This window comes from Lemur catta, chromosome 12, assembly GCF_020740605.2.
Source record: "Lemur catta isolate mLemCat1 chromosome 12, mLemCat1.pri, whole genome shotgun sequence".
NCBI classification, from domain to species: Eukaryota; Metazoa; Chordata; class Mammalia; order Primates; family Lemuridae; genus Lemur; species Lemur catta.
This window is the reverse complement of record NC_059139.1, coordinates 51,345,744-51,372,502: the sequence shown is the minus strand read 5'-3', so window position 1 is coordinate 51,372,502 and position 26,759 is coordinate 51,345,744. Positions and strand designations below refer to the sequence as shown.

Below are 26,759 nucleotides of genomic sequence, written 5' to 3'. Positions count from 1 at the left end.
GAATATAAACATTTTTAAACATGCAAGGCCTCGAAAGATTTACCTTCCATGCATCTTTTCTTCAGGAATCCAGTGGAGGATGTGCTACACCAAAATAAAGGATTAAACTCAGTCAGAAGAAGAATGGCATAAAGGAAATTGGAACTCCATCACAGGAGAGAAACAAGGGACTCTCCAGGATGATGGTAAATCAAGATCCTGGGATAGCAACTGCTCACTAGAGACTGAGGGCCACCAGCCCAAAATGCAACAGTGTGACCCAAGAGAGGCATATTGCTTGGACTGTCACCCAAGTCATCCCCTCATATCCTCCAAACAAGAGATTAAAGCAAGAAAGAAGACATGAGGCTGGGCATGCTGGCTCATGCCTGTAATCCTAGCACTCTGGGAGACTGAGGCGGGAGGATTGCTTTAGCTCAGAAGTTCGAGTCCAGCCAGGCATGAGTGAGACCCCATCTCTACTAAAAATAGAACAAATTAGCAAGGACAACATGGCACATGCCTGTTGTCCCAGATACTTGGGAGGCTGAGGCAGGAGGATCTCTTGAGCCCAGGAGTTTGAGGTTGCTGTGAACTATGATGACACCACTGCACTCTAGCCAGGGCAACAGAGTGAGACTCTGTTTCAAAAAAAGAAAAAAGACGTGAAACCAAGGAATCAGGGAATACAACCATGAGAATAGCAAAGGAAATTCCAAGGATGACAACAGAAGGAAATGTGAGATAACAGCTGAACAGTGGCTTAAAGAGAAGTATTAGTATTTAAAATTCTGTATACTCATTATTTTCATAAAATAAAGAGAAATTTTTACAAATTGGATATGAAACAAAATATTAACAGAGCGTATCTCTGAGTAGTAGGATAATTGATAATTAACTGCTTTGATTATGTATATTTTCTTTTAAAAAAAGATGTAAAGAATTTATGCAATAAAAAGACATGTTTTTTAAAAATCTCCCAAAATTGTTATTTTTTAAGCATACAGTTCAGTGGGTTTTAGTATATTAACAAAGTTGTGCAACTATCACCACTGTCTAATCCCAGAATATTTACATCTCTCCAGAAAGAATCCCATATTCCCTATTTCTTAGTCCATTTGTGCTGCTATAAAGGAATATCTGAGGCTGATAATCTGTAAAGAAAAGAGGTTTATTTGGCTCACAGTTCTTTAGGCTGTGCAAGAAGCATGGTGCCAGCATCTGCGTCAGACGAGGGACCCCAGGAAGTTGCCACTCATGGTGGAAGGCAAAGGGGAGCCAGCATGTCACATGTGAGAGATGAAGCAGTGAGCACCAGGCTCTTTTTAACAATCAGATCTAACAGAGCAAGAATTCACTCATTACCATGAAGACGGCATCAAGCCATTCATGAGAGATCTGTCCTTATGATCAAACACCTCCCACCAAGCCCCACCTCCAACATTGGGGATCAAATTTCAACATGAGATTTGGAAGGGACAAATATTCAAACTGTATCACCTTAGCAGTCACTCTCCACTCCTCCTTCCAATCCCTGGAAACTGCTATTTTCTTTCTCTACAGATTTGCCCATTCTGGAGTTTTCGTATTAATGGAATCATACGATATATGGCTTTTGTGTCTGACTTCTTTCACTTGCCATAAAGTTTTCAAGGTTCCATCCACGTTATAGCAAGTTTTGGTACTTCATTTTTTTAATGAGTAATATTTCATTGTATAGATATACTATATATTTTTGTTCATTCATCAGTTGATGGATATTTGAATTATTTTCAACTTTTGGGTATTATGAATAACGCTACTATGAACATGTGTACATGTGTTTTGTATGGATATATGCTTTTCAATTTCTCTTGGGTAAATACCTAGCCATAGAATTTCTGGGCCATATGGTACTTCTATGTTTTAACTTTTTAAGGAACTGCCAAACTGTTTTCCAAAGTAGCTGCATCATTGTACATTACCACCAGCAAGGTTTTGAGAGTTCCAACTTCTCCACATTCTTGCCAACACTTGTTATTGTCTACATTTTTTTTATTATAGTCATCCTAGTAGGGGAGAAGTGGTATCCCATTGGGTTTTGATTTACAATTCCCTAATAACTAATGATGTTGAGCATCCTTTCAGGAGCTTATTGACCATTAATATATATTCTTGGAGAAATGTCTATTTTAATCATTTGCCCATTTTAAAAATTGGGTTGTGTTTTTATTATTGAGTTATAAGAGTTCTTTATATGTTCTGAATATAAGTCCCTTATCAGATATTTGATTTAAACATATTTTCTCCCACATTATGTGTTGTCTTTTAACTTTCTTTATAGTATTATTTGTAGTACAGACGTTTTTAACTTTGATGATGCTTTTGGTGTCATACCTAAGAAACCATTGTCTAATCTGAGATTATTAAGATGTATGCTAATGTTTTCTTCTAAGAATTTTATAGTTTTGGCTCACACATTTGAGTCTTTGAGTCATTTCAAGTTAATTTTTTTATATGATGTGAGATAGGTGTCTTAGTCAGCTTGGGCTACTATAACAAAATACCATGAACTGGTGGCCTAACAACATACATTTATTTCTCACAAGTCTGGATGCTGGGAAGTCCAAGATCAAGTTGCTGGCAGATTTAGTTCTTGGTGATGACCCTCTTCCTGGCTTGCAGATGCACCATCTTGCTGTGTGCTAACATGAACTATTCTTTGTGCATAGGCAGAGAGAGGAAGAGGAAGAGGGAAACGGAGAGGGAAAGGGAGAGGGAGGGGGAGACAGAGAGAGACAGAGAAGATTTACTTTAAGGAGTTGGCTCATGCAATTGTGGAGGTGCAAGTCCAAAATCTGCAGAGTAGTCCAGCAGGTTGGAGACCCAGAGAAAAATTGCATTTCTGCTGGCAGAAATCTTTCTTGCTTGGGGGAGATCAGTTTTTATTCTATTAAAGCCTTTAGCTCATTAGATGAGTGCCACCCACATTAGAGGGTAATCTAGTTTACTCAAAGTTCACTGCTTTAAATATTAACCTCATTTAACAAATATCTTCTCAGAAACATCCAAAAGAATGTTTGACCAAATATCTGGGCACCATGACCCATTCACGCTGACACATAAAATTAACCATCAGAAGCCTTGTGAGTGGGGATTTCTAGGAAACTGCCAGATAGGTCAGAGACAATTCTCTGGGGGGGGGGGGGGGGAGCTTTTGAGAACTCCAAACTCATTCTGCTCCCTCCAGTGGCTGGTAATTTGCTGGTTTTTATGGCTACCCTCATTACGAGGTTATTGGTTTTCAAGGTTACCACAGAGCTGGGGAGGAGAAGATGTGAATAGGACAAAGTAAAACACCACACGCTTGCTGTTATTACCAAGATTCAACCATTTTTGTTGAATAAGTGCTTTGCAGATTATTGCAAACCATTGGTTAATTTTCAGAGTTCTGAAAAAGTTTATTTTGACAATTTTTATTAGAGTTGTCATTGCTTATGGAAGAGCAGATATTGGAAGTCCTTCCTCCCACCATTTTGGAAGTGGCTCTACACTTTAAGTCTTTAAAAAAATCAATTTAAGCAAACATATGCTTGTAACCTACCATAAAAAGGTTCAGTGTGATTTTGAGGTTAACCTCAGTTACCTCTTTTTACAAGGATATGGTGAAATCCTTAGCCATGTGGTTAAGGAAATATGAACAACTCTCACTTAAGCTTTCACCATTCTGTATCATTCACTGATCCTTTTCATTGTCTTTCTGTCTTTTTGTGCCATGTTAAAAGGACTCAAAATGGTAGATTTTTATATCAGGACCTTTATAATAATTACAGAGAACTGTCTCTCCTTTGTTTGAAGTTCCTAAAGGCTTATATTTTTTAAATTGAAATTAGCTATTTTTTTGATTATGAAATATGTTTATATTCCTTGTAAAAATAAATCAAACACCATAAATTTGAAAATCACCTGTAATTTCACCTCACAAATAGAGCAGGTGCTATATTTGCCAGATATCTGTCCAGACTTGCTTTTCTGTGCATACGTGTGTGTTATACACAGAGATACAGGCACAAACACATACACACACACCAAATTAAAATGGGAATATGCTATGGATGCTTTTTGCTACTTGCTTTTTTATTTATCAGTGTGCTGTAGCCACAAATAATATGGATCTATGTTTTAATGGTTTCATATTATTATGTGGGAAATGTAGCATAATCTGTTTCAACAAACCATTAATAGACATATTGCATCTATGTATGTGTAAGTTTGAGTACGTGTGTGTTTTGTAATATCAAGATGTGTCCTGCCTGTCTGATTATCACCATATAATAAATTCCTAGAAATAAAATTAATTAGCAAGAGGAAATGCCTATGTAACATTTTGATACATACTACCAAATTTCCTAACAGAAAGGTTGTACCAGTTTAGGTACCCAACAGTGTTAATAAGAGTATTCACTTCTCCAACATGCTATTTTCAGCATTTTAATCTTTGCCAATCTTTTAGGCAAAGAAATTATATCACATTATTTTTAATTTGCATTTTGGTTTCTAGACATATTGAACATATTTCCGTGTGTATATTGGCCATTTGTTATCAATTTTTATTTTTCTTGTCTATGTGCTCTGCCATTTTTCCATAAAGATATTAATCTTTTCCTCTTGATTTATTAGAACCCTTTGTATATTAGGGATATTAATTCTTTGTACTGTATAATGCACAACAATCTCATTTAAATATAGTTTCATGAAGTTAGTCTAAAACTTCACTTTTCTTTTCCCACTATATTTGGGCAATTCTGGGACATTCTATTCAGGCTCTGCAAAATGTCTCTTGCTTGTTACCCTGGACATGGTTTCTTTCTGTGTATAGCATTGAGCTCTACATCTTTGTTTGCTTATATGCTGAGGTGCTCCTCAACAATGAGAAGGAATTTATGAACCTAGACTTTTTGTTGGAAAGAGAACAACTTCCAGTTTTATAACTATCAGAAAAAAATTTCACTTACCACTATATGCAGAAATATTGGCCTCATAATTTTTCTTCCATATTGTAATATCGAGACTTACCCTGTCCAACTTTTGGAGATTTGTCATTTAACCACTTTAAGTTTACCTTTACATGTGCCAAACCCACACACTCATTTTCTCCAGTCTTTTGACCACACTTTTCAGAAGTCAGATTCTTTATTAGGCCACAAGAGTCCAGTTGCAGAAACAATTTCTCACACATGTGGCCTGGCTGTCCCTCCAACTCTCAGAGTCTAGTCAGTTTATTCATGGGGTTCTTTCAATTCTCTTTTCTGAGGGATTATTTTTCCATTTTTCTTTCTTCCTCACCCACTCCACCAATGAAAATAGCATTTTTTCTCATTACATAAGTAATACTTTTTATTATAAAAACTTTAAATACTGCAGAAAAGTTAAAAAATTAATGTACTATAAAGAAGTGCAAAGATGAAAGGAAAATAATTATCTGTAATTTTACCATCTAGAGATAATTGCTGCCAATAAATTTTGCTTTTGGGATTTCCAGACTGTTTTAGTGTCTGTACTTGTAGACATTAAAAAATACACATAGAGAAGATGGCTGATTAGAGACACCAGCTGCTAGGGCATCTCAGTAAGAAAGAAAAGTTTTAGATGAAAGAGAAAAAACAAACAGACAAACAAAACATAGATTGGGTGTAATTCTGAGGGAAGGGTGCCAGAATCTACAAGAGACTCCACAGAAAGAAGTTGCAGAGCAGAACAAGAAGGAGCAAAATATTGGCAGAGATCAACCTCCGAGAGGCTTGAAGTCTAGTGAAATGGGTAGGTAGAACCGTTTGTTTCTCCCTTCCTCATATCTCTGACAATTGGCAAGCTCCAGAGCAGCTAGAGAGACTTTCTACCCTCACGAGCCCAAAAGCTGCTACTGCCAGTGAGTTGGGAGCTTCTTGTGGAAAAAGAACCAGGCTCCCAGCCCCCCTACCCGCCCTAGGATACCTCCTGTCACCACAGACCTGAGCCAGGACAGCAGGCACCATATTGTTTCTCTACCCACCATGTGCCTTTCTCCTACCTAGGGGGCTTCAACTCCTCAGGTTTCAGCTCGCTTATTCCCACACAAACATTTCCCAACTCTGGCCCAGACTGTGGGAGCCACAGGGGTTCAGTGGCTCTCAGGTGATCTGCGTGCCTCTAGAGCCTGCACATGCCAGGCAGACTGTTTCCCACAGAGAGGGACAGAGATGACCAGAGCGCTAGCTTTCTTCCATCCAGACTCTTTTCCTCCCCTTCGTCTCCCCAACCCATGGCTGCTGAGAGAGACAATTGAACCACCATACCAAGGCTTTCACAGAGAGTGGGGATCAAAGCTTTCTTCTTAAGGTACTGCAGCAGACTGAGGGGTGCTCAGACTGTGAGATCTCTGCTCACTGGCCCTCTCTGATGCTGCCTGCCCAGCAGCTCCATCAGAGCAGGGCACACCCTGAATCACAGAGACAGCAAACATGCTTGAGCACCTCATAGGCAAATCAGGACTAGCACGCTTCTCCCTGGCATGGCCAGGGATTGATCTTTGGGGACCCAGAGACAGGCCCACAGGCCAGATCCTGTACCTCCAGGTCTCGATCATGTTGCTTGGGGCCACAGAGGGGAGATTTGTGAACTAGTCTCAGGAAGCGAGGGAGCCCACGTGGGCAGATCTGAGAGGATAGTGCAGTGTGGGTACTAGCTGCAGTGTACTCACAGGGCACCTCTCCCCCTACAGGAAGACTGTGCTCTCAGCTCAGGCTGGGATCTTGGATGGGGAACCTCCCAGTCCACAACACAATCATGGGAGAGCTCAGCTAACTTGAGCTCCTGCCTGCTGGCAGATGCCAGTGGGAAGCCACAGAGCAGAAGATGGGGGGAGAAGAGTGAAACCTGCTACTGACAGCCAGACTGTGAATCTCAGATGGCCCTGCCTCCAAAAGCAGACTTTCTGGTTGGGTGGGACCACTTCAGCTCCTCCCTGGTGGGTATACCCAGAAGCTGGGAGCAGACCCGTGACCCCTGCTGAAACAGCTATCTTGCCAGCTTTTGTGGAGGCTGAGGGCAAGCTCACCCAGCCCAGCCTCACCCAGCCTCACTCCCCCATTCTTCTCTGCTGTGGCAGAGAATAAGTACATACCTGGAAGTTCCAGGGCCCTACCCACAACCTGGAGCATTCTAGCACTTCTCCTAAGTGACTAGAGCTGGTCACAGGACCCCAAAACAATATTGCAGCTTGTTCCTTCCAGCATGTGCCACCTACTGACAAGGAGCTCAATTTACACACCCCTTTACAACATTTACTGACTCAATCATACAAGATATAGTTGATTCTCACCCAAAAGCACCACCTACTGTCTCAGAGATTAAACTGGGTGTGCCAATACAATTCCCACTGTTAAGAAGACCACTGGGCTGGGGAAAGATAATGGATTTCAAAGAGCTCCATTATCCTTCATCAAAGAGAGACAAGGAATCCACTCACTGATATAGCCTACCACAGCTACACCGTACAAACAATTAGCAGCCGAGAAAACCACCACACTAAGGATATCCATAACCAGTGCTATCTATAACCATCCAGAACATAGATCACCATCAAAACACCCACAAGCAAAGCAAAAGTTTCATACCCAACATATGCTACAAACACATCCATACAAGCGAGGGGAGGAGAAAAAGCCCTATCTAAACAAAAGAAAATCCAAAAATAACAAGCAACATCTGCTCCAGATGAGAAAGAATCAGGGAAAGACTCCAGAAGTATGAAAAATCAGAATGAAAGGATACCCCCAAAAGGGAATATCACCTCTCTAGCAATGAATACTAATGAAAATTAAAATATTGGAATGACAGACAAAGAATTCCCAATATGGATTATATGGAAGCTCAAGGAAATCCAAGAGAAAATGCAAAACCAACTCAAAGAAACCAGAAAAACAATTCAGTAAATGAATAAAAAATTCACTAAAGGGATAGACATGTTTTCTAAAGGAAACAGATAGGACTTCTGGAAATGAAAAATTCATTTAAATAAATACAAAATACAATGGAAAGTTTTAAGAATAGACTAGATCAGGCAGAAGAAAGAATCTCAGAGCTTGAAGACAACTCTTTTCAGTTAACTCAGTCAGTCAAAAATAAAGAACAGAGAATTAAGAGGAATAAAAAAAGACTACAAGAAATATGGGATGATGTAAAATGGCCAATACAAGAATCATAGGCATCCCTGAGGATAAAGAAGAAAACACACAGGGCTGGAAAACCTATTTGAGGGAAAAACTGAGGAAAACTTCCCTGGTCTCACTAGAGATTTAAACATCCAGATAAAAGAAGCTCAATAGACACCTGGGAGATTCATTATAAAGAGGCAATCACCAGATACATAGTCACCAGACTGGCCAAAGTCAACATGAAGGAGGAATTCCTGTGCAGTGTAAGGTGAAAACATCAAGTAACTTACAAAGGAAAACCCATCAGGCTAACAGCAGACTTCTCAATGGACACCTTACAAGCCAGAAGGGATTGGGGCTTGATCTTCGGTCTGCTTAAACAGAATAACTGCCAGCCTAAAATTTTGTCTCCTGCAAAACTAAGTTTCTCATATGAAAGAGAAATAAACACTTTTCCAGACAAAGAATCACTGAGGGAATTTGTCAAGACCAGACCTGCCTTGCAGGAAATACTCCCAACGGCATTATACATGGATCAGCACAATAATCACCCACAAGAGTAAAACCACCCAAAAGCTAAAGCTCAGAGCTCATATAAAACAATAGTACAAGAGATAAAAACACCAATAAGGTACTACCCAACAGGATGAACAGAACATCATCCCATATATTAATTCTTTCAATCAACATGAATGGGTTAAATCCCCCAATCAAGAGACATAGGCAGGCTGAATGGATAAAAAAGTACAAGCCAAATATCTGGTGTCTCCAGGAAACACATCCAATCCACTAGGACTCATACAGACTCAAGGTGAAGGGAGAGAAAAAAATATTCTACGCAAATGGAAACCAAAAGAAAGCAGGTATAGCCATACTCACATCAGATAAAATTGACTTTAAATCAATAATAAAGAAAGACAAAGATGGTCATTATATAATGGTAAAGGGAGCAATTCAACAAGAAGACATAACAATCCTAAATAATTATGCACCTAACACAGGAATGCCCAGATTCATAAAGCAAACCTTACTAGATCTCAGCAAAGAGATAAACCACAGCATCATAATTGCTGGGGACTTCAACACTCCACTGACAGAACTGGACAGATCATCAAAAAGAAAATAAAGAAAGAAACACTAGACTTAAATGGGACTCTGGAACAAATGGACCTAATGGACATTTACAGAACATTTTACCCAAAAAGTACTGAATATACATTCTTCTCAGCAGCACAGGGAACATTCTCCAAGATTGATCATATTTGATTCACCACATAAACAGAAGCAAAAACAAAGATCATATGATCATCTCAATAGATGCAGAAAAATCATTTGACAAAATTCAGCACCCTTTCTTGATAAAAACCCTCAACTAGGCATACAAGGAACATATCTCTAAAATATAAAATCCATACACAAGAAACCCACAGCCAGCATTGTACTCAATGGGGAAAAGTTGAAAGCGTTCCCACTAAGAACTGGAACAAAATAAGGATGCACACTGTCACTTTTATTCAACATAGTGCTGGACATCCCAGCCAGAGAGCAATTAGGCAAGAGAAAGAAATAAAGTGTATCCAAATCAGGATAGATGAGGTCAAACTATTGCTTTTTGTGGACAATATGATATTATATCTAGAAAACCCCAAAGATTCCATTAAGAGACTGCTGGAATTCATAAATAAATTCAGCAAAGTCTCAGGTTACAAAATCAATGTACACAAATCAGTAGCATTCCCATGCACCAATAACAGTCAAGCTGAGAGTCAAATAAAAGACTAATTACCATTCACAATCGCTACAAAGAAAATAAAATACCTAGGAATATACTCATCTAAGAAGGGGAAAGATCTCTACAAAGAGAACTATGAAACACTGAGGAAAGAAATCGCAGGTGATACAAATGGAAAAACATATCATGCTCATGGGGTAGTAGAATCAACATTGTTAAAATGTCCATACTACCCAAAGTGATTTACAGATTCACTGCAGTCCCCATCAAAATATCAACATCATATTTCACAGATATAGAAAAACTAATTCTATGCTTCATTTTGAAACAGAAAAGAGCCTGAATAGCCAATGCAATCTTAAGCAAAGGGAACAAATCTGGAGGTATCTCATTACCAGACTTCAAACTATACTACAAGGCTACAGTAACCAAAATAGCATGGTATTGGCACAAAAGTAGAGATATAGACCAATGGAACAAAACAGAAAACCCAGACATAAACCAACCACATACAGTCAATTGATCTTCAACAAAGCAAACAATAATATACACTGGGGAAAAGAAACCTATTCAATAAATAGTGCTGGGAAAATTGGATAGCCACATGCAGAAGAATGAAACAGGATCCATATCTCTCACCACTCATAAAAATTAATTCAAGATAGATAAAGGACTTAAATGTAAGGCATGAAACCATAAGAATTCGATTAATAGAAGGAAATGTTGGAAAAACTCTTCTAGATATCAGCCTAGGCAAAGAATTTGTGACGAAAACCCCAATAGAAATCACAGCAAAAACAAAAATAAATAAATGGGATTTAATTAAATTAAAAAGCTTCTGTACAGCCAAGGAAATAATTAACACAGCAAATAGACAACATACAGAATGGGAGAAAATATTTGCAAGCTATATATCCAATAAAGGGCGAATAACCAGAATCTACAAAGAACTCCAGTAAATCAGCAAGAAAAAAATCAAACAACCTCATTATAAAGTAGCCAAAAGACATGAACAGAAGCTTCTCAAATGAAGCTAGATAAGTGGTCTATAAACATATGAAAAAATGCTCAATGTCACTAATACCACCTTACCCCAGTCAGAATGGCTTTTATTAAAAAGTTCAAAAACAATAAATGCTGACATGGATGTAGAGAGAAAGAAATGCTTATACACTGTTGGTGAGACTGAAAATTAGTATCACCTCTAGTGAAAACAGTATGGAGATGCCTCAAAGAACTCAAAGTCGACGTACCATGTGATCCAGCAATTCCACTACTATTTATCCAAAGGAAAAGAAGGACATTTTTTCAAACAGACACCTGCCCTCAAATGTTTATCTCAGCACAATTCACCATAGCAAAGACATGCAATTAACCCAAGTCCCCATCAATTCATTAGTGGATTAACAAAATGTGGTATATGTATACCATGGAATATTACTCAGCCATGAAGAAGGATTAGTTAATGTCTTTCACAATAATTTGGATGGAACTGGAGACCATTATCCTAATTAAAGTATCCACAGAATGTAAAAACAAAAACTATATGTACTCACTATTAAATTGGAACTAACTGATGAGCACACATGCACATAAAAAGAATTAAAACTCAAGGGAAATCAAGCAGGGGGGAGGGCAGAGGAGGGGATGGGTGAAAACCTACCTCACAGGTACAATGAACACTATCTGGGTGACGGGCACACTTTTAACCCTGACTCAAGCATTACAAAAGCAATCTATGTAACCAAAAACATTTGTACCCCCATAAGACTTTGAAATTAAAAAAATACACATATACTGTAATATGCTTGTTTGTTTGAATGGAAAAAATAGATCATAGTATAACATTTTAAAATTCCTTTTTAATGAAAACTATGTCTGAGACATTTTTGGATCCACAAATATAGACCTGAATCATTATTTAAAAATAATTTTATTGTTTGCTAAAAGTAATCTGTGCTCATTATAAAAGTTCAAACAATATAGAAAATACAACAAAGAAAGCAATAAATCACCAAAATCCCTTCACTCTGAAATTACCAATTGCTATCATTTGATGACATTTATTCCAGATACCTCTTTGCATACATATAGAAAGAAGAATAATCTGTTTCTTGAAAATCAAACTTTACTATCTGTGCCATTTTTAAATAAAAGGCATTATATTTAGTTTAATTTGAATTTTAAAAACCTACATACACACAGTAGCATGCACAAATGTTAAGTGTACACCTCAGTGAATTTTTACATCTATATAACACACCCGTGGTGTACCCCACAGATAGGACATTCCCCACACTTCCTGATGCCTAGCCCCAGTCACTAGTCTCCTACCCCCACCACACAGGGATACATTTGTTTTGTCTTTTGGATCTTTATATAAATGGAAATATATGGTATGTATTCCTTTATACATGGTTTATTTTGCACAGTGTGGGTCTGTGATATTCATCCAGATAGTTTTATGTGTTGTAATTTTAAAACTCTAATTTGAATTTAACAGAAGAAAAATATGCTGAGGTGAAACTAAAGAAATAGCTGTCCTAGATCAATAATCTTTCACTATAAGAAATAGTAATTCCTATAAAATTTGTTTAAGGTTAAGAGAAAAGATTTTAAAAATTAAGGGATTAGTCATCAAAATTGTGGGTTTTTTTTTTTTTCAATTTTAGACAGCATTAGTTGACTCCTGATTGTGACAAGTAAATAGGTCAGCATGCATCTGTCTCTTCTCACCTCTTTCCCCCACGTCTCTCTCTTTGTTGGTTATATTATTATCACTTTGCTCAAGTATATAACATTAAATTTTGTGTTGCAACCAGAATTTTCCCAGCTGTTTAGTTTCATTATCTATGTCATTGGATTAATTGTTGATAACAATCATTCTTTGAATTCTCCATTCCTGGGTTATTTATTTTTATTTATTTCTTGGTTGCCTGGATTTCATTATTGAATTGGTTTTCCAAGAAGGACTCATGAATTGTTCATATTTGAAAATGAACGCCTGCTGCCTTTACACATGCTTGACAATTTTAGCTGTACCGAGTATCTTTGAGTCATACTTTGACCCTCAGAACATCTATCTCTTGCTCCCTTGTCTTCTGTAATAAATGTTTCTATGGAGAATTTGGAGGCCATGCTGATTTTTCCTTCTTTTGGTGACTTTTTTCTGGCTGAATGTTTGAAGACTTCTTTCACGTTCAGCAACTTAACCAGACAATGTGTCAATCACTATCTAATATTTTGTGTCAGTTTTCTGAGATATAGACTATGCCCTTAAGTACACATTTTTTATCCTTTACTTCAAGGATATCTTCTGTACTTTCTTTTTGACAATTCCAAATGTTCCCTTGGCTCCTCATTTATTGTATTGCCATATCCAGCAGAACCAATTATCCTTATGCTGTAGTATCTGCCTTTCATATCCACCATAAGTCTGCTTGTTTTTGAATTGGTAGATATTACTCAGAATCCGCAGGATTTTTCTTGCAACACTTCTCTAGTTCTGACTCTCGTGGAGGTGAGGGCAGTCTTAGAATTCATGCAGGACTGCACTCGAACTTTCTGCATTTTCTTTGTCCAATGTTTTTTGAAGTTTATAACATAATTTTGAGCTCCTTTTCTTGTTTGGTTAAATTTTGGGTTCTTTCTCCATCTTTTTACAACAATTTAAAAAATCATTTTGTTAGCTACTAGGGAGACAGATTCTGTGATATGGCTTCACTCTACCCTCTTTACTCCCACTACCATTGTGGGAGTTATGAATCATTTTAAAAACTAAATAATATTTCATTGTTTATATATATGTGCAATAATTTTACTTAACAAATGCCCTCTTGATGCTCATGTAAGTTATTTTCTTTTAAAAAAACTATTGAAAATAATTGTATACATACTGATGGGAGAAATTAAAGAAAATCTAAGTAAATGGAAAAATATATTGTCTGCATGGATTGGAAGACTCATTTTGTTAAGATGTTAATTATGTCAAATTGATTGATAGAGTCTATGCAATCTAAATCAGAATATTTTTTGTAGAAATTATCAAAATTTATATGTAAATACAAAGGACTTAGAATAGCTAAAATGATTTTGAAAAAGAAGAACAAAATGTGTGGACTTCACTACCAGGATTTTAAGATTTACATGCAGTTAGTGTTATCAATTTACTGTGTTATTGGCAAAGTATAGATATGTAGATCAATGCTATAGAATAAAAGTTCAGAATAGATTCAAAGCTATAAGGTAAATTTATTTTTGTCCTTTTTTATTAGGCTATAATTTACATAAGTAAAATTAATCCTTTCTAGTGTTTACTTTTACAAGTTTTGACAAATATATTCAGTTGTATAAACACCACCACAATCAACAGTTGTAAAACCTAAGTGAACTGCATTGATATTATTTTGAATAAATCTACATTTCTCTCTGGCATCATTTTCTTAATGCTTCTAGCATTTTCTTAACATTTCTTCTAGTTCAGGTCTGCTGGCAATGAGTTCTCTCAGAATTTTTTCATTGCTTCACTTGTTAGTCTACTTGTTTCTCTTTTGAAAATAATCCTTTTTCTTCTCTGAACTGCTTTTATGAGTTTTTGTCTTTTATTTTCTGTAGTTTTGCTATGATGTGTGTGTTTTCTTTATATTTAGCTTCCCTGAGGTTCATGGTAGCTCTTAAATCTGTGGCTTGATGTATTTTATCATTCTTAGAAAATTCTAAGTTGAAGGCTGTAGCTCTTCAACTATTTTTCCTGTACCACTCTCTCTCTTTTTTACTGGCACTCTGGCTATAACTATGGTTCTATTACTAGCTTATCCTTACCCCTAGAATTCAGACCTCGATGGTCCCAATCTAAAGCATGGGAGTACTTTAGTGGCTCCTAGACTCGAACTTTCATCTTTTAACCCCTGAAGCTGCTTACAATTCTGCTCTGCCTCTCAGCAGTTCAGGAATGATTAAACATTTCCAAGGGAAACAGCCTCAAATGTCAGGCTCAACTCTACGTATTTCTGGCTTTTCTCAGATCATGGAAAGATACTTCTACCTTAACTACCTTATTAACTCTCTGATATTTTCAAGTAGACTTAAATATCTATCTATCTATCTATCTATCTATCTATCTATCTATATATATATATATATAAAATTTTTAGTTTTTCTGTTTGCCCTCAGTCAAAGGGTTTGTTCAAATTACATAGTCCCCATCATAAAAACAGAAGTTCCCTGGTTGTTAATTTTAAAAGAAAATACTTAATTTCCCAATTACCACACGAAATGATGGTACATATTTTCAAAATACCTCAATCTTGTGATGCACCTCCCATGTATGTGTTCTCCACGGGCTGTCTTCTCAGAACAGTACTTGGGGACCAAACTCCAGGAACATTCTGTAGGACATGTTCTGTAGGCAGTCCCATGAATGTGCAAGCCCTGGCTTATTCTCTTTGGCTTGCTGGGAGGGAGGAAAATGATTTTAAAAGCCAACTGCAAAATTTTGTTTAGGGAGGGAACTATGGGTTTGTTCAAGAACACACCTTAATGATAAATCGGGCAGCCTAGATAATGATCACGTGGTGAGTCAAAGACAGCTAAATTGCTCCATTTAACAAATAAATAGGAATTTTGGTGGGAGAAGAGGTCAAACTATAACTGGTGGATGAAGGAAGGAAGTGAGCTAGAGAGAAGGAAATGTAAGTAAAACGTAAATGAAAATTCCTCTAGGCAGGGAGATGACTGAGAGGTGTTTAAGAATAAGGATGACTAAGTTCAGTTTTAAATTGTCTTTTGCACTGCTAGGCTGTGCTGCCCTGAACCTTCCGTTAAATCTGCACAACCACAGCCTTGGGCAGTGGGACTTGGGGTTCCGAAGGGAATGTGGCAATGTCTGATGCATTGACCTAATGTAGCAAACGGATAATATATACATGAGGCAAAACTTAGAGCAGAAATCAAGACGGATGAAAGAACTCAGGGTCGGACCCTCAAGCACCCTAAAGGAACTCTGAGAAATAAGTAGAGGATGCTGAGTTTGCACAGTACACTGATGGGCAGTAAAGCAATTGAATCAAATCTTAACAGACACATTGATGCCTGCAAGTTGGAGGACCTGGGGTCAACCCGGCTGCTGAAATCCAGCTGTTGGAATTGGGAATGAAATGTTACACTTTTCCAGCTTCTGAAGTCGGGGTCAGCCAAGCAGAAGAGGGTTAGGAATGAGCTGCCCTCCCGATAACATCTGGGGTAGAACCACGTGGTGGCGCTGACACGACCACCAGTCCTTCATTAAGGAGGCAAACTGCATCCGGATCCTTTTGGTCGCTTCCTTTTGTGGCATTTACATGTATATTGGATTCACAGGTTTCAGGTTTCATGATACAGATATGACCTTCGGCTTTTCTACTACTGAGGGTCAGGGAAATAAAGGAGACAGAAAGTTGTCTCAGGCCACGTGGTCAGGCCTCTGTGGAAACTAGGACATGGTATAGGATGCAGTCGTAGCCCCATTACTCCAGTAGCAGCTCTGGTGACACTGTCACAGTACCTGGTAGGCAACTCTTCAGAACTGGCACCTGTGGATCCCTGCTCTGGGGCTCCACTGTGCTGATGATGCACATATTGTGTTTTGCCTCTGCACCCACTGCTCCTGCCTTTAGCAGCAGACTTTCTCCTTGTGCCTTAGACATCCCGACAGAGTATCTGGTTGGGCAGCCCTCACCAGCCAGTAGAGTTGCCTCTACCGGGTGGAGCTCTTGCTTAGGGCCACCACAGGTTCTGGCTGGCCCACCAATGGCTCCCTTGTTCTGTTGGTGTGGCTGCAGTGATGGGCCATGTGCTACCACTCTTGGTCACCCTCAGAAAGGGAGAAGGGTGAGACAGGCCCTGTAACGCTTTCCAGAGGAAGTAATGAAACAATGGTTCATCCTGGACCCCTAGTTCTAGGTCGTCTGCTGAGTCATGTCGACCTGGCCATTTTGGGGGTACTGCAACAGCTCTGCTATTTACAAAGAGTTAACCATCTTTCTATCTTCATTTGCTCAAGGTTGAACCCCTAAAAGCTTTCTGCTTTGACTTCCCAGAGTGCCAGAAAACCAGGACAAATAAATAAAACAATAAAAAAATCTTAAAAAAAAGAAACAAGTGATATTAATTTCAATAATATACTTTAACTCAGTGTATCCAAAATATTATCACTTCAACATGTAATCAATAAAAAATTAATGAGATATTCTACATTCTTTTATTTTTTTTTTTTGGCTAAGTCTTTGAAATCTGATGTGTATTTGATATAGCACATTTCAATTCAGATTAACCACTTTCCAAGAGCATAGGGATACTTCTAGAACTCCTGCATACCATATGTAAACTAGGTATTGAATGGTGCAACTATGTAAGGGAACCCTCACGTGTGGCCACATCCAGGACAGCAGAAGTGGTAGCCCAGCACGAGCAGAGAGGTGGCAATGTTCCTGCTTTCCCATAGCTTACATATGGCATGTAGGGGTTCTAGAAGTTTTCCTGTGCTTCAGTGAGGGGACAGAAGGAGATGAGAGGGCTGGTTTGGCAGCTGAGTCCTAGAGTCAGGACAAAGCAAACCCTTGTATGTGGACTTCATGATTGAGGGTAAATGTCAAGGACCACAGACTCCAGTGACAGATGCCAGCACATCATAGCTAAAGGCCTGACACCCCAGTCGTCACCAGTCCAAGAGCTGGGTCAGGCCAGTCACAGTACATCAGAGAACAGTGAGAATCCAGAGCAGGCTCCAAGGTGAGAGTACAAATGCAGCTCTGGGATTAGCATTCTCCCACCTATTCCCAAGCATGACTTTGTCTGGCAGGTATGCACAGGGCCATAAAACCCCAGGCCTCAGGGCCAGGCTCCTTCACCCCCACTCACCCTGGTACAGCTTCTTCTTGGCCACCTCTTGGAACTAAGGGTGTGCATTCCAGTTTTGAGGTCCACCACCAGGAGGATGAACCTGGGGAAGAAGCCTGCACAGGGCCTGGAAGTAGACTGGAGAAGTCTGGAAGAAAGGGATTCTAGCATCCTGGGTACCCCATGTGTGGTGCAGAAGTGGAGGTGCAGACTCCAGTGAGAACACGCCCTTGGCTGCCTGGACTTCTTGTCCTTTTGTGTTGGTCGTGCCTAGAGGAGGCTAGAGCAAGCCCCTTCAGGGAAAGGTCCCCTCTTGCTCAAGTCTAAGGACAGTATGGGTCCAATAATTTGAGTCTCTTTTTCTGCTATGGCATTGATGACCTTTAGGCCATGACTCTGCCCCAAAATCTAAATATCACCTTAAAGAGGACTGGAGGTAGGAAGGAGGATTGGGAGTAGGAAGGGAGACTCTGGAAGGTTGAGCATGTGCTTTAGAGAGATAGAGTCATAAGAGAAAAAGTTTAAACTGAAAGACATTCTGATACTGTAAATTATTAAGTTTAAATTCTGTTTTTCCCCCACTATTCAATGACTAAGAGAGAGAAAGTGGAGGTTGTTAGGCAGACAAAACCCATTGTGAGAGCAACATTTTTTTTTGCATGTTTGAGTATAGTGTGTAAATGTGTGGTTCCCATTACATATACAAAGACCCATTTGGTAAGAACTTAAAAAAGTAAGGCAATGATGATGATGATAATGATGAAGGTGACATTTGCAATGCAATTCTAACACTAACTGCTTGGCTAGTGTTAGACTCCATGGGTTCAAGGGCATGGACTCAACAAGATTTGGCCCATGTCAGACATCAGCTGTAAGTTCCAGGGTTCCCAGGCCACTGGCACTTCTGACTAACTGGCTACAAATTCAGAAGTTACCACTACTCCCCCCAGGTTTGACAATTCACTAGAATGACTCACAGAACTCAGGAAAGTGCTACACTTATGACTATAGTTTTATTACAAAGTATGCAAATCAGGACCAGCCAAAAGAAGAGACCCAAAGGGCAAGGTCTGGGAGAGTCTCACACACAAAGCTTCTATGTCCTCATGATGTGTCACCCTCCAGGCATATCCATGTATCACCAATCAGGAAGCTCAACCAAGCCTCCATGTCCAGAGTTTTTATTTTATTACATAGACACGAACGATTAAGTCATTGGCTATGTGGTTGGGCTCAATCTCCAGCTTCCCTCCCCTCCCCGGAGGTTGGGTTGATATCATGTGGCTCAAAGCCCCAACCCCCTAATCACATGATTAGTGTTTCTGGAAGAGCCAGACCCCATCCAGAGTCGTGGCATTGGCATAAACTCAGGTATAGTCTGAGGGGCCTGAATAACAAAGACGCTCCTGTCCCTCATGAAATTCCAAGGATTTAGGTTACCTCTCAGGACTAGGGACAGAGGCCAGCCATGTGCTTTATTGTACAATGATGATCATGATGACAATGATATCATTTCCAGTCTACTCCACCCCTCCCACTTCAGAAACAAAATGTGCTCACCCAGTTAAACACTCACCTTTTGAGAGAATGCTTAACAAGTAACTCTCATAGAGAAACATGAGGTGCAAGTGTAGAGCTCCACTTCAAATGCTGCTTTGGTATAGAATATGTCCATGGCCTCAGCATCGGGTAGAGGTTTCCCGTTGGCTGGTCCTCCTCCCCAGTACACACCCTGACCTCTCATCCAGCTGTTCATTTCCTTTCCTGTGAGCACTTCTCTTGTTAACCACCCCTGGGCATTTTCCAGTGGAAAATGGAGCTGTTGGCTGTCCCTGGCTCCTATTTATAGTCCAGTGAATTAAAAGACGAATAGAGTAATTAACATATTCCACACTGATGGGATGCAGGTGGGGGACTGAGGCAGGAGAACATCAAGTGGTCCATCTGAGCCCACCGGGACCAGTGGAGAGAAAGAATGCTGGAAGGGAGAAAGATACAGAGACACAAACAGCAGAAGCCACAACATTTAAATAGGAGCTGCCTTAATGAGAATGTGTCACCTCAGAGCCAACAAGAAGTCAGCAGATGGGATGCACCTGTCCCTTGAGAGCCCCACAAAGCAAAATCAGAACCCAGAATGGAAACAGAAAAACCACATCAGACTCCTCAGATATACTTCAGCAAATAAACCATTGGCTCCCAAAACAACAGGTGTTGCTCAGATGGGGTGCACCTAACATTCGCCACACCTCTACGTCTTCCGAGGAGGAGAACTATTCAGGGAATCTTAGAACCTCTTGTTTGGTCATTCTCTGAGTGATTTTTACCACCAACACCCACTCATCCATTTACATTAAGTCAAGTTGCTCTGGCTTTAACAAACAGCTGGAGTTAGGATATTAACTCTTAACTCCAGCTGTTAGCTGAAGCAATCTCTGAGTCTGCTTTGCAAGAGGATGATAATTTTAACTCAGGTGATGAATTCACCAGAATTTTGGAGGATGAGGAGAAGAAAGCTGGGAGAGAGTTCTCCCTAGGTGCTGCTAAAGACAGGACACTGGAGCTCCTAGAACAAAGCAGAGGTAGGAGATGGGTTGGCTGGCATTTCATGCTGACCATTTTAACCTAACTGAACCCCAGTACATGGTACAAATATTTACTGAGCACCTGCTATCTGAGGATGGCAGCTGTTGAGGAAGAGGTCTCTAACTGAGGCCATTAACCTGTTCATTTGGAACCTTTCCTTCTTCCCAGATAGGTTTGTGTTATATCAGGGAAGAGCATTTTGGAAGCTTCAGTGATGTGGTTGGTGGCCTCAGTCTCCACTCTCTACTGTAGAATTGTTGGTCCCAGGGCTGTGTGCAGACAAGAGGGGAAAGGTTATTCCACAAATATTCCATTTTAGTCTCTAATGGATGACATTCCAGCAACAGGTTTATGCTTTGTGAGCTGTTGCTCATCAAGACAGAAGCCAACAGTGACATAAGGAAAGAAAAAGCTAAAACGTAATAATAAGCAATGGCCAAAACCAAAGTGGAGGGTGGGGGCAGTCTTGCTGCCAGGTCTGCAACTCCTCTCACTCTGACTGGCCCGCCGAGCCTTGGTTAAGATCTCTGCAGCTGCAGCAAAGGCTTTCCTTTCCCCGCCCTTCTCCCTCCTGCCTGTCCATTGCGAGCGGCACCACTTGCAAACCTTGGTCCCCGAGAGATTTCAAAATTACTGTTGGGGAGGCATGCTGTTCCTTGGCTTTTCAAGTTGCTGCTTAGTCACAAAGATCACTGCAGTGAGATAACAAAAAATAAGTGGAGGTGGGAAGCAGGCCTCAGACTCGGTTGCTATTCCCAGGGGGTTCCCAGAAACACATTGAAAGCAAGTAATGGAAAGGAAGAGAAGGATGTTTTTTGTATTTTTAAGAGTGCTGGGCCCAGGCCAGATGCACCCCAGGGAAAGATGAGAAGGAAACAGCCTGACCACTGCAGCCCTCTTCTCTCCACCCCTCCCACTTTCCCCCAAGCTTCTTCCTTTCCCCATTTTCCAAAAAATGATTTTGCTGGGGAATTGCATAACTGATGGAAGTTGAAGCATTACCCATCCCAGAAGTACCCAGGGGCAACCATTTAATTAAAAAAATACTTCTATCCAGTGCATTTTTAGTTTCATTCTATGAGGACATATTTTGGGTCAGGCTGGGGGCAATGGAGATATTTGGCCATTTGTTCATTCAACAAATAGTTATCGAATACGTACTATACTTTGGACCCTGGTGGAGCAAGATGGAGGGTTCTTCATGCCCTTTTGGTCATTCAACATCAGTGCTGTGGCTGGTTTCCTCTTAAATTACCCAGGGGCAATATTCAACACAGTGACTGTTGATTTTCTTCCAAAGTCAATATGGCCTTTTCTCAATGAGCAAAGCATTGAGGTATTAAGAACCTTAGTGGGTCAAATTACATTACGAGAGTCCCAAACTCGGCTGAGTGGCTCTTCCTGAGTCATGTACAGTTGGCTCCAAATGTAACTTTTCAGATCTCTCTTCTAAGTTCCACATCCATATCTCCGTTTATTTGTTAATCAGCTCTACTTGAATGTCCCAGAGGCACCTCAAATTCCTCATATTCAAAGTCAAACTTGCTATCTTCCTTGAAAACCTGCTCCTCCTCCTCCTCTTCTGTGCCCTGTCTCACTGAACAGCTTCACCACCACCTAGTTAGCCAAGTCAGCAACCTGGGCATTACTGTGGAAGATTCTTCTTTGCCCAATCTTTCAAACTGATCACCAAGTTCTGACTATTCTACCACTTACAGAAGAACAAAACTTTGTCATGTGTTTGGATCAGAATTGGTCAAAGGCATGCTTTAATTTCAAGTGCTTTACAAGGAGAAAACTAGACTAAGTAGTTAGTTGGGTGCTTTCTATCTAACATCATGCACTGAATGGTAGATTAGTTAATATAATTACTGAGTCCACCTACAACTTATGCAAGTAAATTCACTTTCCCATAACAAACAAATTTATGACTTAGACAAATAATTTCTTAAAAGAATGCATTTTCTATCCTCTGAGGTTAGTCACAAGCCTTTGAAAGTTATATTTCTGAAAGACTAAATAAAAGTTTTATAAAAGTTGTATATCTTGGCAAACTCCTTGCTCTTTTTCACCATAGAGAAGAACTGGAATCATAATTCATGATTCACAACACGTACATTTTAATTGAGACCCTTGCCTCACCTGGATTTTTTTTTCATTGTACTCCTGTTGTTGCTAAAATGTAAATATTCTATGAACTTGCTTTCCTTATTTTGCTGAGGGGGGCCATACATAACATAGCACTTAATTTCTTAAAGTATTTATAGCAACAGTATGATTTCTTCACTTTACAGGGATTCTCATCAAATGTGATGACTTAAGTCTTCAATTTTAACTGAAGTTAATAGGTGTTTGAGATTTATAATCTTTCGTTCCATATTCCTAAAACTCTCTCATATCTACCCTCTTTCTCACCATTTCCACAGTCACTGCCCTAGTTTAGGTCCCATTATAATTTGCCCGAGAGACTAACCAACAATCCCTAACAAGCACACCCCTTCCAGCCTTGCTACCTTTCCAGCCATTCCTCAGCCTGAATGATGTTTCCAAAATGTGCAAATATGCTTTTGTTACTCTTCTGCTTAAAACTATTTATGGGCTTCCTTTTGCTCATGTATGAACTAGAAACTATTTAGAGTGGTATAACAGGCCTTGAAGATTCTGGCCTCTAAGTGAATGGAGTCACATAGTCCCAACTATTTATGACATGCTTAAATCAGGCATGTGCAAATTTGGATGGTTCCTGTCATCCATCTGGCCACGAAACTGGTATCCAAACAGGAAATCACTTCCCTCGCATCTCCTATCTACTGGTTGTTATGACTTTCTATAAAAAATTTGAAATACAAAAAAAGTTGAAAGGATAGGACAATGAACACCCACATACTCATCTTGTAGATTCAAGAAGTGTGAACGTTATGCCATCTTTTCTTTATATATCTACGCTTTTCTTGTTTGTTTGTTGAACCATTTGAAAGAAAGCTGCAGATGTTATGGCTCTTTACCCAGAAATACCTCAGCATTCATTTCTAAAGAATCAAGGTGTTCTCCTGTATAACCACAGTACAATTAGTACCTTTAAGAAAATAAACAATAAATGCCTAACATCATCTAATATCCAGTCCATATCAAAATTTTCCCAGTTGTCCCCCAAATATATTTTAATAGAAGTTTATTGAAATATAATTGACATCCCCAAATGCCTTTTGTAACTGTTTCTCGAAAATTAGTAACCAATTAGGTAAGAGAATTCTGGGAAGATGGCAGAGTAGGGAACACCTGGAATTCATCTCCACACCTAGCAGGATCTGTCTGATGTAACTATTTTGGAACTCTGGACTCTATTCCAAGGCTTGCAACTTCAATGGGAAGGCTTGGGTGGTAAATTGTGATTAATTTTGGTCAATTTCAGCTCTTAGTATGAATACCCATCCCCCCCCCACCCCGCTTAGCTGCAGGCAACACTGCACATGTTCCAGGAGCAGTTTGTACACAGCTTGTGGAAGCCAGAGTGGTCAATAAGGACCTTGTCCTCCAAATATCAAGGATCTGTGCCTTGATTGCTGATTCCAAAGGTGCGTACAACAGGGGAGGGCAGCCTTATTGCAACCCCACTGCCATTGTTACAAGCCCTGCCTCCTCTGACTAAAGCAACTTCCAGGGAATTTAAAAGACTGATGCTTTTCTCTGCCCCCTTCATTTTTCTTTTTTTCTCCCTTATGGAAGCCAGACAATTAAGGACTGGAACGTTCAAAAGCTACCACATTTATGAGGGAATTTAGAAAGTCACCGTGCATGTCCAGGGAAAGGCACAGGTTCAGAAAAGAACTGCATAGACCTTAGGCTTATACCTCAGGCGGATCCCTGGCACAAAGATATCCTACAACAATTTAAAACAAAATAAAATGAAACCCTAGCAAACCCTGGAAAATGAAGAGATTCAGATTTACAGAGTTACCACATTATTAGATTCAAAAGTCTAGTTTTCAACAAAAAATTATAAGGCATACAAATAAACAGAAAAGTATGGCCCATTCAAAGGAAAAGAAATCAACAAAATCTGTCCCTGAGAAAGACTAGATGGCGAACTTACTAGACAAGACTTTCAAAAAACAACTATTGTAAAGATACTCAGAGTTAAAAAAAAAAAAAGAAGAAGAAGAAGAAAGAAAAGAGAAAAATGTGGATAAAGTAAAAAATAAGTGTATGAACAAAATGGAAATAACAATAAAAAGATAGGAAAAGGAACCAAAAGAAACTAGAGCTAAAAAGTACAATAACTGAATTGAAAAATTCACTAGAGGGATTCAAAAGCAGATTTGAATGGGCAGAAGAAAAAATCAGTGAACTTGAAGATAGGACTATTGAAATTATCATCTGATGAACAGAAAGAAAAAAAATATTGAAGGCAAGTGAACAGAAACTAAGGGATATGTGGGACACAAATGGGCCAATTTATGCATTGTGGAAGGCTCAGAAAGAGAAGAGACAGAGGAAGAGGAAGAGAGATCACTTTAAAAAAATAATGGCTGAAAATTCTTCAAATTTGATGGAAGATATGAATATGAATATCCAAGAAGCTCAATGAACTCCAAGCAGGATAAACTCAAAGAGATCCATACCAAGGCACATTAAATCAAATGTTAGAAACCAAATATAAAGAGAGAATCCTGAAAGCAACAGGAGAGAAGTGATTTGTCACATACAAGGATCCCCAATAAGATTATTAGTAGCTGTCTCATCAGAAAACTTGGAGGACAGAGGCAATGGGTTGATATATCCCAAGGGCTTAAGGGGGAAAAACAACCCTGTCAACTAAGAATCCTATATCTGGCAAGAAAACTATCTTTCAAACATAAGGGAGAAGCCATGAGTGGTGATGCCCAGCGTGTAGTCCCAACTACTTGGGAGGCTGAGGTGGGAGGATTGGTTGAGCCTGAGAATCGAAGACCACCTTAGGCAACATGAGACCCTGTCTCAGAAAAAAAGGGGGAAAAAATTAAGCCATCTCTAGATATACAAAAACTGAGAGAATTCATTAGCACTATACTTTTCCTGCAAGAAATGCTAAAGGGAGTCTTTCAGGTTAAAATGAAAGGACACTAGATAGTAACTCAAAGCTGTAGGAAGAAATAAAGATCTCTGGTAAAGGTAAATACATGGACAATTTGAAAAGCTAGTTTTATTGTAACCTTAGTTTGTAACTCCAATTTTTGTTTTTGATTTAAGAGACTAATGCACTAAAATAGTTATTAGTCTATGTTTGTAGACGTACAATGTATGAAGATATAATTTTGTGACATCTATAATCTAAAGGTGTGGGGAAGGAGCTGTATAGGATAGGAGAGGGTTTTTTTTTTTAATGTCATTGACATTAGGCTGGTATAAATTCAAATTAGAGTGTTGTAACAACTTTAGGATGTTAAATGTAATCAACCCCCATGATAACCACAAAAAAGTAGCTATAGAATATACTCAAAAGAAAATGAGAAGGAAATTAAAATGTTTCATGATAAAAAATCAACTGAACACAAAAGAAGACAGAAATGCAGGAAATAAAAGGACAAAATCTATACGACACATAAAACTCAAATAGCAAAATGGTAGAAATAAGTCCCTCCTTATCAGTAATTACACTAAATGTAAATGAATAAAAACTCTCCAATCAAAAGACAGAGACTGACAGAATGGATAAAAAACATGATCCAACTAAATGCTGCCTATAAAAGACTCACTTTAGGTCCAAAGACAAAATAGGTTGAAAGTGAAAGGCTGGAAGAAGATATTTCCTGCAACCAAAAGAGAGCAGGGGTAGCTATACTACTATCAGATAAAAGAGACTTTAAATAAAAAAAGGTTACTATGGATGAGGAAGGATATAATATATTAATAAAATGCTCAATACATCAAGAAGATGTGACAATTATAAACATTTATACACCTAATAATATACCATAAAAATACATGAAGTAATTCTGACACATGCTACAACGTGGATGAAACTTGAAGACACACTAAGTAAAATTAGCCAGTCACAAAAGGACAAATACTGTATGATTCTACTTATACAAGATACTTAGAGTACTTAAATTCATAGAAACAGAAATAGTGGTGGTTTCTAGAGGAGGTGGGGAGAGATTTAGTTTTAATAGGTACAGAGTTTCAGTTTTGCAAGATGAAAAAAGTTCTGTGGATGATAGTGGTGATGATTGTATAACAATGTGAATGTACTTAATGTCACTGAGTTGTACACTTAAAAATGGTAAAAATGGCCAATTTCATGTTACATATATTGTTAAAATATATGTAATTTTTAAATTATAATTTTTAAAACATAAATAATTCAAAAAATTAGTAACCAGTCAATGCATTACATTTGATTATGTTGCTTTCATCTCTTTTAATTTACCATA

At 38.9% G+C, this 26,759-nt stretch overlaps 1 long non-coding RNA gene across 1 annotated transcript in view; it reads right to left on the bottom strand.

The window, feature by feature from the left end:
* Window positions 1-2,581: 2,581 nt before the first annotated feature.
* LOC123648360 overlaps window positions 2,582-26,759 on the bottom strand; it is a 48,102-nt gene continuing 23,924 nt past the window's right edge. Inside the window, exon 3 of the long non-coding RNA XR_006738587.1 lies at window positions 2,582-2,678. This is a non-coding gene — a long non-coding RNA (uncharacterized LOC123648360). The remainder of the gene's footprint in view (window positions 2,679-26,759) is intronic.